This window comes from Chiloscyllium punctatum, chromosome 21 (assembly GCF_047496795.1).
Source record: "Chiloscyllium punctatum isolate Juve2018m chromosome 21, sChiPun1.3, whole genome shotgun sequence".
In the NCBI taxonomy this organism is placed as follows: Eukaryota; Metazoa; Chordata; class Chondrichthyes; order Orectolobiformes; family Hemiscylliidae; genus Chiloscyllium; species Chiloscyllium punctatum.
Genome location: NC_092759.1, coordinates 7,248,151 through 7,267,009, shown reverse-complemented (window position 1 = coordinate 7,267,009; position 18,859 = coordinate 7,248,151). Strand labels below are relative to the sequence as shown.

Sequence of the window (18,859 nt, the reverse complement as noted above, 5' to 3'; positions counted from 1 at the left end):
ATTGGGTGTACATTTATCAATATTAAATGGTACCATCAGCTGTGGGATTTGAACTCAGTGCATTAGAATGACCATCCGGGCTACAAGTCGGCCAATGTTAACACTTCTCTTTGAGCTGAACATCTAACGAAGTAAAGCGACATTACTACGATGCCAATCAATGATTTACATTTAACCTGGAAATGTAGAAAATAGGAGCAGGAGTAAGTTAGTCAGCCCTTCGAGTCTATCCCACCATTCGCTATGATTATAGCTGATCATCTGACTTTTCCTCATATCTTTTGATTCCTTTAGCAGCAAGAGCTGAATCCAGCTCCTTCTTGAAATCACACAATGGTTTGGTCTCGATTGCTTTCCATGGTAGTGGATTGCAAGGCCAGCAGCATATTTTTACAGTGACAAGCGAAAGGTTTGAAAAAAAAACGCATGAGGGGTAATAAATATTTTACACAGAGAATAGTTCATGTGTGGAATGAACTTGCTGAGGAAATGGTGGATGTGGGTACGGGGGTTACAACATTTAAAAGACATTTGGATAAAGTACATGAATAAGAAGTCTTTGGAGGGATATGGGATAAGTGCAGGCAGGTGAGATTAGTTTAGCTTGAGATTATGGTCGGCATGGACTGGTTGAACTGAGTTTTCAAGCTGTTTGACACTGTGACATTCCTCTTCATCACAGACCGAAATGGTTTACCCCAAATCTTTAAACTTACTTTATTTATTCATTTAAACAAACTCATATACTCCTTGTCCCACATCTTCAGCAAGATGCTCCACTTCAACTTCACAAGAATTTAATCCCATCATTCGTCTGTTGGCCTCCCAAATTCCACCTTCTGTGAAGTTAAGCTCAGCAAACAGTGAGTCAGCAGTTACCAATTTGCGCCTACTCTCATTCATTCATCACTGCTCACAGCGCCAGGGGTCAAGGTTCACTTTCAGCCTCGGACAAATGTCTGTGTGGAGTTTGTCATTTTTCCCTGTGTACACGTGAGTTTCCACCTGGTGCTCAGGCTTCCTCCCACGATCCAAAGGTGGAGAAGATTGGCCATGGTAAATTGCCTTGTCATGTCCAGGGATTTGCACGCTAGGTGAGTTAACCATGGATACAGAAGTCGGGTGAGGGCTGGGTTGGGTTGGGATGCTCTTTGGAGGGTTGGTCCAGACTCTGCAGGCCAAATGGCCTCTGTCCACACTGAGGGAGACTTGCAATGTGGAGAAAATCAGTGCCGAGCTGTCATGACTTCCATCTTCTAGGATGATGTGTGTAGATCGATTCCCCATCGTTTGGAGCGGATGTAGAAATCTCATAAAGGTGATTGGGTTAAAAAAAAGAACAGGGAAGCTTTCTGCTCTGTTGTAAGCCCATTGTTTTCTCTTCCCCCCAACTAGAATAATTTGAATAAGTCATCAGACATCACCATATTGAGTGACTTGCTTCTTACTCTGCTCACATTGGCCAGAATGCTAGTATTGTTAGGCTGTACAGACCAATGAGTCTCTCTATCTTCCAGCTCACGGCACAGACTGGATACAGAAGCACCTTGGAGCTTAACTCAGATTCCATGGCCCTGGTCTCATAACATCCAGCCTGATGGTGAAAGTCCAAAGTGCTCGATATTAATACTATTCTGCATCTAATATTACATGCTGTATCAACATTTCTTAGTACTTACAATACTTTCTCAGGTACTCCCTTGTGTGAAAACAAGTTGGAATAACACTTCCAAAGTATCTCAATATTTTCTACACAATGTTTCCCATCCTAGCTTGGGTCACAATTGTTACCTTCCAGCCAAAGCAAGCGTTTTATTTACTCTCGGCCTGTTTTTCATGTCATTTCCCATCTTAGTTCCATTGCTCATTGCCATGTCCAATCAACCCTTAATGAGATTTTTTTTTAATATCAACACAATGATGTCCTGAACAAGTCAACAGCAGCTGTACCTGAACATTATCCCACAAGTGTTTGCAATGTCTTAAAATGAGGGAAGTATCTCTATAGAGGGCATTTCCTTTTTTTTACCTCAGACCCATGAAGATAACATTCAAGGACGTCCATGAGAATTCCGCATAATTCGAGGCAAATGTTGAGCATCAAAGTCAAGCAGTATTTGACCTTTGCAAATGGCCTCTTCGAATGTCTATGCTTCGGGGGTGTCATCTTCGGCTGGGCCTCCCTGGTCTTTGTGCTGAAGAAGGAAGGCTATTTCTCCGATCTCTGTGACTCAGTCAGCAACATCAGCCACCATGGAGAGAGGAACAGTACTGGTAAGAGTGTGTCACTGAGCGTGTGCGGGAGAGACACCGAGTTTAAGGGAAAAGGACAGATGTGGGGAAGTGACAGCGAGACAGGGGGGATGAGGGTTCTCGAGGGAGACACAGGGTGATGAAGGGGAAAAGGGGGAAATCAGGAATTAATTAATTAGTTAATCCTTGCCTTAGACATGGTCCAGAAAATGATCAGCTTTGATGCTATGGACCAGACCAAACCCGCCCCCTCTCACAATGTGTCAAGGAATATCAACGAGATCCTATTTTACCTTATTTAAATGCAGGTTTTAGGCACTCTGTTCCTGTTGTAATTCAATTGGTCAAGCTACTTTATCAAAATAGACTTTATTCTTATACCACAGTTGAAATTCAAACAAAGAACTGTTCCAATTTTGCAGCATCCGATAAATAAACCCTTGGCAAAGGAAATACAACAAAACAGGTTTCCTCACTTATCTCACTCCTCCAGTCAAGGAGAGAGAACACCACCACCTTTAGGTTCCCCTCCAACATACTTAGCACCCTGACTTGGAAATACATCGCCGTTCCTTCACTGTCGCCTGGTCAAAATCCTGGAATTCCCTCCCTAATGGTATTGTGGGTCAACCCACAGCAGGTGGGCTGCAGTGGTTCAAGATGCCAGCTCGCCCTCACCTTCTCAATGGGCAAATGGAAATGGCAATAAGTGCTGTTCCAGCCAATGCTGCCACGTCCCATAAAATGAATAGATTTATCATAAATGGATCTAGCAGCTGAAAGAGAACTCGTGCTTTTTTTTACAGCAGCAGAGAGAGAGAGAGAGAGAGAGAGAGAGAGAGAGAGCGGTGTCCAGCAGCTTCAACTCCACAAACACTAATTTCACCAACTGAAAAGAAAAACTAGACTCTTGGGTCTGTGTGTAAGCCTGACTCCACCCGCCTTCTTCTGTCTACTTTAAAGAAAACCCAAAACTATTTTCTCTGCTTTCCATGGAACAGATACCTCTCCATGAGCTCTCTTCAAGTGAAGCAGGATAGAACTAATCCCTCTTCAAGGCACATCTCATCCCACTTGACGCTGACAAATCATACCATCTGACCTTAGCTTTCAATGGTATTTTGGTGGCTGCACCCATTCCATAAACATAATTGAGTTTACTGATGAACCAAGAATATAGCTAGAAAAGTCCAGCAACTACAAATTCTTCTGTAATAACTCCCTTCTTAACTCTCCAAAGTTGGACCAAAACCCCAGTTAGATGATATAGAACATAGAACATAGAACATAGAACAATACAGCACAGAACAGGCCCTTCGGCCCACGATGTTGTGCCGAACTTCTATCCTAGATTAAGCACCCATCCATGTACCTATCCAAATGCCGCTTAAAGGTCGCCAATGAATCTGACTCTACCACTCCCACGGGCAGCGCATTCCATGCCCCCACCACTCTCTGGGTGAAGAACCCACCCCTGACATCTCCCCTATACCTTCCACCCTTCACCTTAAATTTATGTCCCCTTGTAACACTCTGTTGTACCCGGGGAAAAAGTTTCTGACTGTCTACTCTATCTATTCCTCTGATCATCTTATAAACCTCTATCAAGTCACCCCTCATCCTTCGCCGTTCCAACGAGAAAGGCCGAGAACTCTCAACCTATCCTCGTATGACCTACTCTCCATTCCAGGCAACATCCTGGTAAATCTTCTCTGCACCCTCTCCAAAGCTTCCACATCTTTCCTAAAGTGAGGCGACCAGAACTGCACACAGTACTCCAAATGTGGCCTAACCAAAGTCCTGTACAGCTGCAACATCACCTCACGACTCTTGAATTCAATCCCTCTGCTAATGAACGATAATACTCCATAGGCCTTCTTACAAACTCTATCCACCTGAGTGGCAACCTTCAAAGATCTATGTACATAGACCCCAAGATCCCTCTGTTCCTCCACCTGACCAAGAACCCTACCATTAACCCTGTATTCCGCATTCTTATTTGTTCTTCCAAAATGGACAACTTCACACTTGGCAGGGTTGAACTCCATCTGCCACTCCTCAGCCCAGCTCTGCATCATATCTAAGTCCCTCTGCAGCCGACAACAGCCCTCCTCACTGTCCACAACTCCACCTATCTTTGTATCATCTGCAAATTTACTGACCCACCCTTCGACTCCCTCATCTAAGTCATTAATAAAAATTACAAACAGCAGAGGGCCCAGAACTGATCCCTGCGGAACTCCACTTGTAACTGGACTCCATGCTGAATATTTACCATCTACCACCACTCTCTGACTTCGACCGGTTAGCCAGTTTTCTATCCAATTGGCCAAATTTCCCTCTATCCCATGCCTCCTGACTTTCCGCATAAGCCTACCATGGGGAACCTTATCAAATGCCTTACTAAAATCCATGTACACTACATCCACTGCTCTACCCTCATCCACATGCTTGGTCACCTCCTCGAAGAATTCAATAAGACTTGTAAGGCAAGACCTACCCTTCACAAATCCGTGCTGGCTGTCCCTAATCAAGCAGTGCCGTTCCAGATACTCGTAAATCCTATCCCTCAGTACCCTTTCCATTACTTTGCCTACCACAGAAGTAAGACTAACTGGCCTGTAATTCCCGGGGTTATCCCTATTCCCTTTTTTGAACAGGGGCACAACATTCGCTACTCTCCAGTCCCCTGGTACCACCCCCGTTGCCAGTGAAGACGAGAAGATCATTGCCAACGGTACTGCAATTTCCTCTCTTGCTTCCCACATAATCCTAGGATATATCCCGTCAGGCCCGGGGGACTTGTCTATCCTCAAGTTGTTCAAAATGTCCAACACATCTTCCTTCCTAACAGATATCTCTTCTAGCTTATCAGTCCGTTTCACACTCTCCTCTTCAACAATACAGTCCCTCTCGTTCGTAAATACTGAAGAGAAGTACTTGTTCAAGACCTCTCCTATCTCTTCCGACTCAATACACAGTCTCCCACCACTGTCCTTGATCGGACCTACCCTCGTTCTCGTTCTCGTCATTCTCAGTGATATATTCTGTGGTTGATTAGTTTTTTTTGATGATATATTGTAAGGGCCTGGTGGTATTATCATTAGACTATTAATCCAGAGACGCAGGGAATATTCTGGGAAACCAGGTTCAAATGCCACCATGGCAAATGAATTCAATAAACTCCAGGGATAAGGGACTAATGTTGATGACTGTCAGGAAAAATCCATTTGGCTCACTGATGCCTGTTCAGGAAGAAGATTTGTCAGCTTTACCTGTAGGAACCAACTGACACATACTGCAATGTGGTCAACTCTCAACTGCCCTCTGGACAATTAGGGATGAGCAATAAATGCTGACCTGGCCAGTGATGTCCACATATTGTGAATGAAGTAAAATATATATATATAATTGGCTGGATAAGTGTAGCTACATTAACGTTCAAGAACACAATCACCAATCCATGCAAAATACCTTCTCTTGATCAGTACTGAAACCACTCCCAGAACACTGACTACGATTTTAGTGAGTGATGAAGTGGTGCTGCTTCAAGCACAGAATGTGTTTCCTACTCGCACTATCAATATAAAGTATAATATGGACTGCAACATTATCGAGGGATTTTGGCACCACACTGTATAGATGCATGAAACAGGATCAAACGCACTACAAGACAACGTGATTCCATGAATTGTAAGACTTGGATACTCAGAGCAGAGACACCACAGGTAGTTAGCCATCAGTCATACCTTCATAGTTCAAAAAAGCCCATAAGACAGGGGAACAGGAGTAGGCCATTTGGCTCATTGTGTCTGCTCCACTATTCAATGAGATTGGGGCTGATCTGACAATCCTTAACTCCAAATTCCTAACTAATCCCCATTACCTTGCATCCCCTTGCTGATTACAAATCTTGAATATACTTAACGACCCAGCCTCCCCAGGCCTCTCTGGTAAAGGTTTCTAAGAAGGTGAACAAACCTCTTCCCAATCTCTTTCCTCACTGTGTGAGCCCTTCCTCTGAGATGATGTCCTCTGCTCCTCCACTCTCCAAATTGAGCTGACCCAAATAATCCTCCTAAGAATTTTCTATGGTTTAATAAAGTCTCCTATCATTCTTCTATACTCCAGACACAAACATCTCTTTCCCCTGTATTCACCTAGTGAAATTTCTCAGGATTGCTTCCAGGGCCAGTATATCCTCCAATTTGGAGGATGGACCTGTTCGAAGTACTCCAGGTTTGGTCTAATAATTTTTTTGTTCCCTCATGGGCTTTGGGCATCGCTGGCTGGGTCAGCATTAATTGCCCATCCTGAGTTGCCCCCCTGAGAAGGTGGGGATAAGCTGCCTTCTTGAACCACTGCAGTCCATATGCAGTAGGCTGACCAACAATGTCCTGAGGGAAGGGGTTCCAAGGTTTTAACCCAGCGATAGTGAAGGAATGCCGATATATTTCCAAGTCAGGATGATGAGTGGCTCGGAGGGGAACATGCAGGGGCTGGTGTTCCCATGTACCTGCTGCCCTTATCCTTCTAGATGGAAATGGTTGTGGGTTTTGGAAGGTGCTATCTGAGGATCTTTGCTGAGTTTCTGCAGCGCATCTTGTTGATGGTACACACTGCTGCTACTGAGCGTTGGTGGTGGAGAGAGTGGTTGTTAGTGGATGTGGTGCCAAACACGCGGCTGCTTTGTCCTCGATGGTGTCAGGTTTCTTGAGTGTTGTTGGAGCTGCACCTACCCAGGCATGTGGGGAGTATTCCCCCACACCCCTGACTGGTATCTTGTGGACAGGCTTTGGGGAGTTAGGAGGTGAGTTACTTCCAGCAGGATTCCCAGCCTCTGAATGATTGTCAATAATTAAACAGCAATGAACATAATGTGAGGCCACATGATCTCTGAGTTGCAAAATTTTAAAGTTGAAGGTGAAGACACCACCTCCATGACTTGCCAACAGTCACACTGATAGCTCTCATTCCGACCCCTGACCAAAAGTATTGAAGTTATTCTTGGAACCTGAGCATGCGTAGACAGGGTCCTAGTGCTGGTACTAGAGGAGGGTTGTCCTGGGATCGGGACAACATGGAAGGGGAGCTGGATCGTCAGATGTGGGTGTGCCCCACTGTCAGAGGAAATCTCCTGTGGATGCACTGTGACTAGACAATCAGTACCAAGGACAGCAGTCCCGATGGAGTACAATCCTAACGCAGGACTGGAGAAAGATCTACACTGTCAGTGAGCTGGTTTTGAAGGCTTAGGTACCAGAGGGGCATTGCTCTGTGAGGGTTTAACCCTGAGAGAGCACTATTGAAGGAGCAAGCTTGAGGGAAGTTCCCATTGCCATAGTAATGAGGAAATACTGAACTATCTCTGGAACTGACTGAAACCTCATCTTTTATCTCAGCTGAATACAAGGAGAATGTTCAGCACATTGACAGAAATTCTGGAGCTGGTTATCCTCCATGTCCTGGCCCTGCAGTCTACATCCTAATTTATCACAAAAATGATTAGCTTTCAAAATGATCTCCGGTGAATTGGTGGATGAATTGCACTAGCAGTGGAATGATCCTTCTTATTAACTGTTTCTTGCTCATTGGCTTTTGCTCTCACTCGGTATTCATCAGCCTGGGGCTCTGACAGCTCAGTCAGCTGGCTTGCAATGTGTATGATGTCAACAGCGTGGGTTCAATTCCTGCACTAGCTCAGGTTACCATTTAGAATTCTCCATCTCAACCTAATCTCCTCACCTGAGAGCTTTCCAACCCTACGGTCTCCGTCTGTCTCTCTCTCTCTATAATGACAGAGCAGCCCCATGGTCCTTGCAGACTATGTTGACTTTCTCTTTATTCATCAACCTCTGTTGAACACATTCTCAATATTTTGTCTCACTGCCCTTTTCTGTGTCTTTGTCTCCTTCTGACGATCTTGCACGTTCTCAGGCATGTTTTCTGCTCTGTCTCTCTCCATCCGGCTTCTTCAATTTTTTTGTTGTCAGACTCTTTCTGACTCAATCACTCCTGTTTACTATTTCTGTCTTGATACCTTAACCTTTGTGTTGCTCAGCCTCTCTATCTTGCTCACTCTGGTCTCATGCTTTTCTTGATAGTTTCCCATTTTTGGCTTCACTTCACACATTTTGCCTCTCATTGCTTTCAACTTATTCTCTCTTCCCATGTTGTCCCTCCCCAACCTTGCTCTCCCTCCTTTTCACTCCCTCTCATTATCTCTCCACCTTACTTTGAACCAGTGGAATGTGATCTACAGGATCAGCACTTCGCCCTGGTCTTCACGCTGGCATCGTTCTCGCTCTCTTTCATCACCCTGCCCTGTGGGTTCCTGTTTGACTACTGTGGCACCATGGTGACACGATTCACAGCCATGTGAGTCCTCAATGTTTTCTCTGCCCGGGTTACCATTACTGTTTGATCGTATACTAGCTGCAGGGTGAACGAGGGGAGTTGGGTAGGACAATGAAAGATGGGGTGTTCATGCTAAATTGCCCTGCGGTGTTCAGAGGGTTTGATGGATTAGCCCCGGTAAATGGGATGTTATGGGGTGATAGGGTGGGATGCTCATTGGAGGGTCAGTGCAGACTTGATGGGCTGAAAGGCCTCTTTCCATTTTGTAGATTCTAGGTCAGAGAGTGAACCACAGTGGGGATGGGAGCACGAAGGTGTCTGGAGAGGCAGTGTCAAGGGCAGGCGGATGGAGAAAGAAAGGACAGAGGGTGAAAATGGATTGGAGGGGAGAGGCAGAAGTTGGAGCACAGCTTTTGGGGCACTTTCGGGGGAGGGTGGGCAGGAGGAGAGAAAAGTGGATAGATTTGGGGTCAGAACTGGGTGAGGCCAGTGTGATCAATAGTTGGAGTGAGGAGAGGAGGGGGTGGGTAATCCATGGGATGGAATGAACAGGAGTAAAGGAAGAATAAAGCCCCATTGGTGAGCACATCATTCTGAGGAAACAATCCACTTTGTGTAACAGTGTCCGAGATTGTGGGAAGGTGGGACCTGTACAAGAAGAACTGGAAGGGGACCAATGTCCTGGGTGGAAGTTTTGCACGAGTAGTTCGAGAGGGTTTAAACTAGTATGGCAGGGGGGTGGGAACCTGAGCTGTATACCGGAGATGAGAGTTGAGGGAGATGAGGCAATAGCAAGAGGTAGACCAGCTGGTGGGAAGGATTTTCCTGGAAAGGAACCAAGGTATCAGTTAAAGTGTGTTTGTTTTAACGCAAGGAGTATCAGGAATAAAAGTGATGAGCTTAGAGCATGGATCAGTACCTGGTGCTATGATGTTGTGGCCATTACAGAGACATGGGTTTCTCAGGGGCAGGAATGGTTGTTGGATGTTCCAGGGTTTAGAGCATTTAAAATAATAGGGAGGGGGGAAAAAGAGGAGGGGGTGTAGCACTACTAACCAGAGCGGGTATGACAGCTACAGAAGCTTCCATTGTCGAGGAAGATCTGTTTACCGAGTCAGCACGGGTGGAAATTAGGAACAGCAAGGGAGCAGTCACCTCTTTAGGGGTTTACTACAGGCCCCCCAAGAGCAGCAGCAGGGAGATGAAAGAAAGCATAGCTCGGCAGATTTTGGAAAAGTGTGGACGTAGTAGGGTTGTTGTAATGGGATTTCTTTAACTTTCCCAATAATGATTGGAACCTCCTTCGAGCAGAAAATTTGAATGGAGCTGTTTTTGTAAGGTGTGTTCAGGAGGGTTTCCTAACTCAGTACGTTGACAGGCCGATGAGGGGACATGCCATTCTAGACTTGGTGCTCGGCAATGAGCCGGGGCAGGTATCAGATCTTGTGGTGGGAGAGCATTTTGGTGATAGTGAACCACAACTGCCTCACATTCTACATAGCTATGGAGAAGGAGATGATTAGGCAAAATGGGAGGATATTTAATTGGGGAAGAGGAAACTATGATGCGATTAGACATGAGTTAGGAAGCATGGATTGGGAGCAATTGTTCCATGGTAAAGGCACTATAGACATGTGGAGACTGTTTAAGGAACAGTTGTTGCAAGTGATGAATAAATATATCCCTCTGAGACAGGCAAGAAGGGGTAAGATAAAGGAACCTTGGGTGACGAGAGCAGTGGAGCTTCTCGTCAAAAGGAAAAAGGTAGCTTACATAAGGTGGAGGAGCTAGGATCAAGTTCAGCTCTAGAGGATTACAGGCAGGCAAGGAAGGAGCTCAAAAATAGTCTGAGGAGAGCCAGGAGGGGGAACGAGAAAGGCTTGGCAGAACGGATGAGGGAGAACTCAAAGGCATTTTACACTTCTGTGAGGAATAAGAGAATGGTCAAAGAAGGAGTAGGGCCGATCAGAGATAGCATAGGGGATTTGTGTGTGGAGTCTGAGGACGTAGGGAAAGCCCTAAATGAGTTTTTTGCTTCTGTCTTTACGAAAGAAACAAACTTTGTAGTGAATGAAACCTTTGAAGAGCAGGTGTGCATGCTGAAATGGATAGAGATAGAGGAAGCTGATGTGCTGAAAATTTTGTCAAACATTAAGATTGACAAGTCGCCAGGCCCGGACCAGATTTGTCCTTGGCTGCTTTGGGAAACGAGAAATGCAATTGCTTCGCCACTTGCGAAGATCTTTTCATCCTCGCTCTCCACTGGAGTTGTACCTGAGGACTGGAGAGAGGCAAATATAATTCCTCTCTTCAAGAAAGGAAATAGGGAAATCCCCAGCAATTACAGACCAGTAAGTCTCACGTCTGTCGTCTGCAAGGTGTGAGAAAGGATTCTGAGGGATAGGATTTATGACCATCTGGAAGAGCATGGCTTGATTAAATGCAGTCAACACAGCTTTGTGAGAGGCAGGTCATGCCTCACAAACCTTATCGAGTTCTTTGAGGATGTGACTAGAAAAGTTGATGAGGGTCGAGCTGTGGATGTGGTGTATATGGACTTCAGCAAGGCATTTGATAAGGTTCCCCATGGTAGGCTCATTCAGAAGGTCAGGAGGAATGGGATTCGGGGGAACATAGCTGTCTGGATACGGAATTGGCTGGCCAACAGAAGACAGCGAGTGGTAGTAGAAGGAAAATATTCAGCCTGGAAGTCTGTGGTGAGTGGTGCTCCACAGGGCTCTATCCTTGGGCCTCTATTGTTTGTAATTTTTATTAATGACTTGGAGGAGGGGATTGAAGCAAGTTTGCAGATGACACAAAGGTTGGAGATGTCGTTGACAGTACAGAGGGCTGTTGTAGGCTGCAGTGGGACATTGACAGGATGCAGAGATGGGCTGAGAGGTGGCAGATGGAGTTCAACCTGGATAAATGCGAGGTGATGCATTTTGGAAGGTCGAATTTGAAAGCTGAGTACAGGATTAAGGATATAATTCTTGGCAGTGTGGAGAAACAGAGGGGTCTTGGGGTGCAGGTACATAGATCCCTTAAAATGGCCACCCGAGTGGACAGGGTTGTTAAGAAAGCATATGATGTTTTGGCTTTCATTAACAGGGGTATTGAGTTTAAGAGTCGTGAGATCTTGTTGCAGCTCTATAAAACTTTGGTTAGACCGCACTTGGAATACTGCATCCAGTTCTCGTCGCCCTATTATAAGAAAGATGTGGATGCTATGGAGAGGGTTCAGAGGAGGTTTACCAGGAAGCTGCCTGGACTGGAAGGCTTGTCTTATGAGGAGAGGTTGACTGAGCTCGGACTTTTTTCATTGGAGAAGAGGGGACCTGGTTGAGGTATTTCAGGTAGTGAGAGGCATAGATAGAGTCGATAGCCAGAGACTATTTCCCAGGGCAGAAATGGCTCACACGAGGGGTCATAGTTTTAAGCTGGTTGGAGGAAAGTATAGAGGGGATGTCAGAGGCGGGTTCTTTACACAGAGAGTTGTGAGAGCATGGAATGCGTTGCCAGCAGCAGTTGTGGAGGCAGGGTCATTGGGGACATTTAAGAGATTCCTCGACATGCAAATGGTCACAGAAATTTGAGGGTGCATACATGAGGATCAGTGGTCGGCACAACATCGTGGGCTGAAGGGCCTGTTCCGTGCTGTACTGTTCTATGTTCTATGTTCTATTGTGCATCTGGTATGAACTGGCCTACAGTGGCTCACTGGCCAGTTTTGAATGTTATTGTCACAAACATCAGCAAAATATTTGTGATTTAAAGGAATTCAGGAGGAACCTCCTAAAAAAGGTCAAGTCATGTCTCCACATGGCCATCTTGGTTTTATTTGGCCCTTGAAGGATTGTAGGTGGAGTCAAGGCCAGCATTTAACATCCATCCTTAATTACCCTTGGAGGGGGGGGGTGGGGGTAAGTGTGCATGTGGCTGGGTATCTGGGATTTTGTTCAGGTTGGGTGAAAGGGTACAAGGAGTACAATGTGGTGACGAGACAGCCTTGTATTTTATCACACTTTCTCCATCTCCCCAGATCTCTGTAAACCTCTGCCAATTTAATGATTGCCTTCTCCACTCCAGGTGAGTCGAACATCTTTATTTCCGTGCAGAGTCTTGGCAGATGGGTAACGCTATAAATCCAGTACATAAAGCCTGTTAATGATGATGGCCAGAACAGAAAGATGTCATTCATTCTCACCATATCCTACCAAGCTTTACAATATTCTAATGTTCCTTACTATCCTAAATGTTTACACATACCTGAATGACCACCATCGATTGGCATTCAGGCTTAGCTTGATTCATTTTAAATGCACGTATTGTTCATCTCAACTAGCTCATCGGTTAGCAGACTCCACAACATCCCCTTGCTGCGTTTCCCTTTTGGATTTATTGCTGTGTATTGCACATTAATGACCAACAGGTTCCTCAAGTCGAACTCAACCTCTGTCTGCTTTATTCAAACATTTCCAAATGCTAATAAGCTTGATGAGGGATCCTTCGATTCCCTGATGTCAGTGTCGGACAGGGAGAGATCATTTTGAAGTTGAATGAGGAGAATTGATGACCAAGTGAACATGTGAAGCACGGCTGATGATGAAGGGCTTAACAATCCAAGGACAGGATTGTGGGTATCATTAGAACACAGAGACTGGAGGAGGCCATTCAGCACCTCAAGCCTGTTATGCCATTCAATGGCTGGTCTGTGACCTAACTCCATATCTCTGGCCTATACCTCTTAATGCCTTTACGTGACAGAAGTTAAGTCACCAGGCATGTATTTTTCAACCAGTGCTGAAAATGCACTTATTACAGAAACATACAATCCCTACAGAGCCGATAGAGACCAGTCAGCCCATCAAGTCTTTCTCCACCCTCTGAAGGGCATCCCGGCTTATCCATGTAGCCCCACGTTTACAGTGAGTAATCCACCCAATTTGGACTCTTTGGTGTAATTTTTCAATGCCGCCAATCCACCTAAACTGCACACTTTTGGACTTTGGGAGCAAAGTACACGCAGGCGCGGGGAGAACATACAAACTCCACACAGATAGTCTCTTAAGACTGGAATCGAACCCGGGTCCCTGGCACTGCAAGGCAGCAGTGCTAACCACTGAGCCACTGCCGCAGCCAAAACAAAGCTGCATCGAGATTTGAAATCAGGGTCCCCTGTTTACATGGCAGGCACTTTAACCCACTGAGCTATGAAGTAAAATAACGTGACACTAAAACCATTCATTCAGTAAGGCACTGAGCCCTCCCTACAGCACTGCATCTCTGTGGGACTCCATTGTTCTTGTTTGTGAAGCTATTCTCAATGTTAGTGACAGTGAAAATTGCCTGCCCTTTCCCTCACATTGTTTCACTGCTCCATGTGATGGACCATCTTGGCTATAAAGTGTTAGCTGATGAGCTGAGGCTCCACATGCTTGCAGTAATGCAATTCCCCTTTATATCTCATCATTGTCACCCTCTGTTCCCTCACAGATTCTGCTATCCTGCTGTTCCCTGCAGCCTGCATGATCGCAGGTGGTGGAATCCTCTTCTTCACCACCAACATACAGGTAATGGCCAGTCATCTGGCAGAATCTCTACAGGGAGTGCTGTACTGTCGGAGACTCAGCATCAAGAAAAGCTCAGAGATTGCTGGAGAAACTCAGCAGGATCTGGCAGCATCTGTGGACAAAGAAACAGAGTTAACATTTCAAATCCAGTGACCCTTCTTCGTTACCCTATCTTTCAGCTGAGGGTGTACAGCACTGTTGCTGTCCATACTGAGGGAATGCCACATTATTGGGATTCAGTAACCACGCAATATCCACTATTATATGATCAGTATTCGAATAGTCTGACGGTGTCTCACAGGACAGTACTGAGGGGGTTATGTCTTGTCACTCTGTTCGGGAGCCTGTATTTGAGAGTCTAATATTGAGGGAGTGCTACAGTGCCTGAGGGTCTGTATTGAGTTACACCATTAGAGAGATTGACCATTGATTGTTCATCTCACAATGTGAAGGAACTTTCTGCCTACAAATTGGTTGCATTTCAATGATGTATGTTACCTAGGCCATCAGCAATCCTGAACTCTCCAATCCAGTATCTTCCCTCATTACTGACCAGGCAGCATTCCTGCAGTGCTGCTATTCTGATCAAGAAATAGCCCTTCAGTTCCTGAGACCGTGGGGAAAACCCTTACTTCCACACAGATGGTGAAGCACTTCTTCCCTATGAAACTCCCTCAATACTGCCGCTCCAATAGTGCAATGCTGAACCTTCACCATCTCCAATGCTGACTGGAAGTCAAGCATTTTGATTGGATGAATCTCCTTCGATGACATTATGTGCTTTTCTGAATGTTCTCAGTACTCTCTCCACAGTAGGTCAGCATTTATTGCCCGTCAGGCAGTTATTTGTCAACCACAGTTGGATAATTGTAGGCCACACCAGGTCATGACAGCAGTTTCCCAGATGGATTTCCCTCCCCTACTGACAATTTGGTCATCATTAGACCCTAATTTGGTCATCATTAGACCCTAATTTCAGGTTTTATATTGAATCCACCATCTGCTGTGGCAGGGATTTGAACCTGGCTCCCCACATCATGACCTGGGTCTCTCTGGGTTAATAACTCCACAAGGCCATTGTCTCCTGCTATTGGAGAGTAGCCCCTTAATCAAAGCCCTTTCTCGTGAATATTATTATCTCGGGGAGCCGAATGCATGTTGTTAGCATCAGTCAATAGGATTCCGTGACGTACTGCTAATAAGAGGGAGAATCAGTTCAGATCACTTAAAATATTAGGGCTGACTGACCTAATTTTGCTCATATAATTTAATAGTCTTATGCCAACAGCGTTGAAGAAATATAGCTCTTTCCATCATTTCTGTGTTTCTGTTCTGTTAAGCTCTGCTGTTAACAATTGGATAGTTGAGGGAAGTGAAGGGAATTGGAGCCATTTACTATGACTGGGTATGCCAATGATCTGTGGTGTTGAGGCCATTCCTGCTAGCTCACGAGGGCTGGACACTGTAAATAAATAACAGGAGGAACAGGAGGAGGCCATTCAGCCCCTTGAGCCTGCTCCGTCATTCGAAACAATCATGGCTGATCTCATCTCGGCCTCAACTCCACTTTCCTGCCTGCTTTCCATAACCCTTCAATCTGCTGCTCATTAAAAATCTGTCTGTCTCCTTACCGTCCAGGTTGCTATGGTAGCTCAGCACTGCTGCCCCACAGTACTAGGGACCTGGATTCGATTCCACCCTTGGGCGACTGCCTGTGTGGAGTTTACCTGTTCTCCCCATGTGTGCATGGGTTTGGTCTGGATTCATAGAACATAGAACATAGAACAATACAGCACAGAACAGGCCCTTCGGCCCACAATGTTGTGCCGAACTTCTATCCTAGATTAAGCACCCATCCATGTACCTATCCAAATGCCGCTTAAAGGTCGCCAATGAATCTGACTCTACCACTCCCACGGGCAGCGCATTCCATGCCCCCACCACTCTCTGGGTAAAGAACCCACCCCTGACATCTCCCCTTTACCTTCCACCCTTCACCTTAAATTTATGTCCCACAATCCAAAAATGTGCAGGTCCGGTGGATTGCCCAGAGTGTTTAGGGATGTGCATGCATTTGTCATGGGCAATGTGGCATTATTATGATGGGAGATGGTCTGGGTGATGCTGTCTCGAGGGTTGGTACAGCCTTGATGGGCGAAATTAGCTCTTCCTATACTGTAAGTATTCTACAAATTGATTCAATATCCCAGCATCCACTGCTATCTGAGGGAGTGGATTCCATAGTTTTACAGCCCCATTAGCAAAATCATTCCTCCTCATCTCCGTTGGAAATCAGCTATCCCTCATCTTAAATTGAGGCCCTTTCATTCTGGATGCCCCACATAAAGAAACATCCTCTCTCTGTCGAAACCATGTGAGATATGGTTCTCTCAGTGCAAGGCCGAGATTGGATCCATGCCCATCACTGTTCAGTATAGACTGCTAACTCCAAGAATGGTTTGCAGGATTACACACCACCCTCACTCCACTGATGGTTTCTGTTCTCTCTGACTCCTGGTTGGGAATCTATTTGGAAACAAACGTGCCACCGTCATCACACTCTACAATGGGGCTTTCGGATCGTCAGCAGCCATGTATCTACTGGTGAAGGTGAGGTGGGCAGTAAGGGAACAAACAGATGGAGTAACGTGCTGGAATCACATTCCAGAACAGACTTAGGAGAGTGTAGCAGGAGATAAAGTACTGACCTTACCCATCTTCCAGAAAACCACTGCCTTTCTTGTTTAATTCATTCATGGGATGTGGATATCACTGGCCAGGCCAGGATTTATTATCCATCTCGAGAGGACAGCTTTGAATCAAGAACATTGCTGAGGGTCTGAGTCTCAGGTAGGCCAGACCAGGTAAGGATGGCAGATTTCCTTCTCTAAAGGGCATGAGCGAACCTGATAGGCTTTTTCCCCAAGAATGGATGCATGGTCACCATTAGGCACATAATTCCAGATTTTTAACTGAATTCAAATCCCATCACCTACTGGGGCAAGATTTGAGCCCAGGCTCCGAGGTGGGTTTCCAGGTTAACAGTGCAGCGATAACACCACTGGGCCATCACTTCTCTCCCCTCTTCCTGTATCAGTGGAAGAGTCAGAAACCCTCATCACATTGGGCAAGTTTATCAATGTGCACTTGCAATGTTAAGGCTAAGGCCAGGTGTTGGAAAATGTGAAAGAACCAGTTTGATGATTGTGACCAATGCAGTTTCAATGGGCTGAAAGGCCTTTTCTGTATTGCAGATCCTCTGTGGTGTTCTTCCCATTGCCAGTGAGAAAGAGGCTGGGGGAAGAGGCTGAGGAGAATACATGGGTGTGAAAGGAACAGAGAATAGAACTGAGAGACAAGGAGGTTGCAAAGAAATGAAAGGTACTGCAAACGGGAAAGCCAAGAGGCAACTGACAAAGCAGTGGAAAGGGAGAACAGGGTACGAGAGAAGGCTGGAGATGCATTAGGTATTGAACAGGAATAAGTGTATCCTCCTGGTGCTCCAGTTTCCTCCCATAGCCCAAAGGTTAGATAGCTAGATTCGCCATAAGAAATTGCCCATAGTTTCCATGGATGGACAGGTTAGGTCAATTGGCCATGGAAAATTGTCCCATAGTGTTTAGAGATGTGCAGTTTAGGGTGGATTGGCCATAGGAAATTGTCTCATAGTGTCCAGGGATGTGCAGTTTAGGTGGATTGGCCATGGGAAATAGTCCCATAGTGCCCAGGGATGTGCAGGTTAGGGTGGACTGGCCATGGGAAATTGTCTTATAGTGTCCAGGGATGTGCAGGTTAGATGGATTAGCTGTGGAAAATGCGGGATTACAGGGGTACAGTGGGATGCTTTTTGGAGGGTTAGTGCAAACTCAGTGGGCCAAATGGCCTCTATTTGCATAGAACATAGAACATAGAACATAGAACATAGAACAATACAGCACAGAACAGGCCCTTCCGCCCACGATGTTGTGCCGAACTTCTGGCCTAGATTAAGCACCCATCCATGTACCTATCCAAATGCCGCTTAAAGGTCGCCAATGATTCTGACTCTACCACTCCCACGGGCAGCACATTCCATGCCCCCACCACTCTCTGGGGAAAGAACCCACCCCTGACATCTCCCCTATACCTTCCACCCTTCACCTTAAATTTATGTCCCCTTGTAACACTCTGTTGTACCCGGGGAAAAAGTTTCTGACTGTCTACTCTATCTATTCCTCTTATAAACCTCTATCAAGTCACCCCTCATCCTTCGCCGTTCCAACGAGAAAAGGCCGAGAACTCTCAGCCTATCCTCGTACGACCTACTCTCCATTCCAGGCAACATCCTGGTAAATCTTCTCTGCACCCTCTCCGAAGCTTCCACATCTTCCCTAAAGTGAGGCGACCAGAACTGCACACAGTACTCCAACTGTGGCCTAACCAAAGTCCTGTACAGCTGCAACATCACTTCACGACTCTTGAATTCAATCCCTCTGCTAATGAACGATAATACTCCATAGGCCTTCTTACAAACTCTATCCACCTGAGTGGCAACCTTCAAAGATCTATGTACATAGACCCCAAGATCCCTCTGTTCCTCCACCTGACTAAGAACCCTACCATTAACCCTGTATTCCGCATTCATATTTGTTCTTCCGAAATGGACAACCTCACACTTGGCAGGGTTGAACTCCATC

General features: G+C 45.8%; 1 pseudogene; it reads left to right on the top strand.

Annotated features, from left to right (window-relative positions):
• Positions 1-2,063: 2,063 nt before the first annotated feature.
• Positions 2,064-18,859, top strand: part of LOC140492437 (equilibrative nucleobase transporter 1-like) — a 30,740-nt pseudogene continuing 13,944 nt past the window's right edge.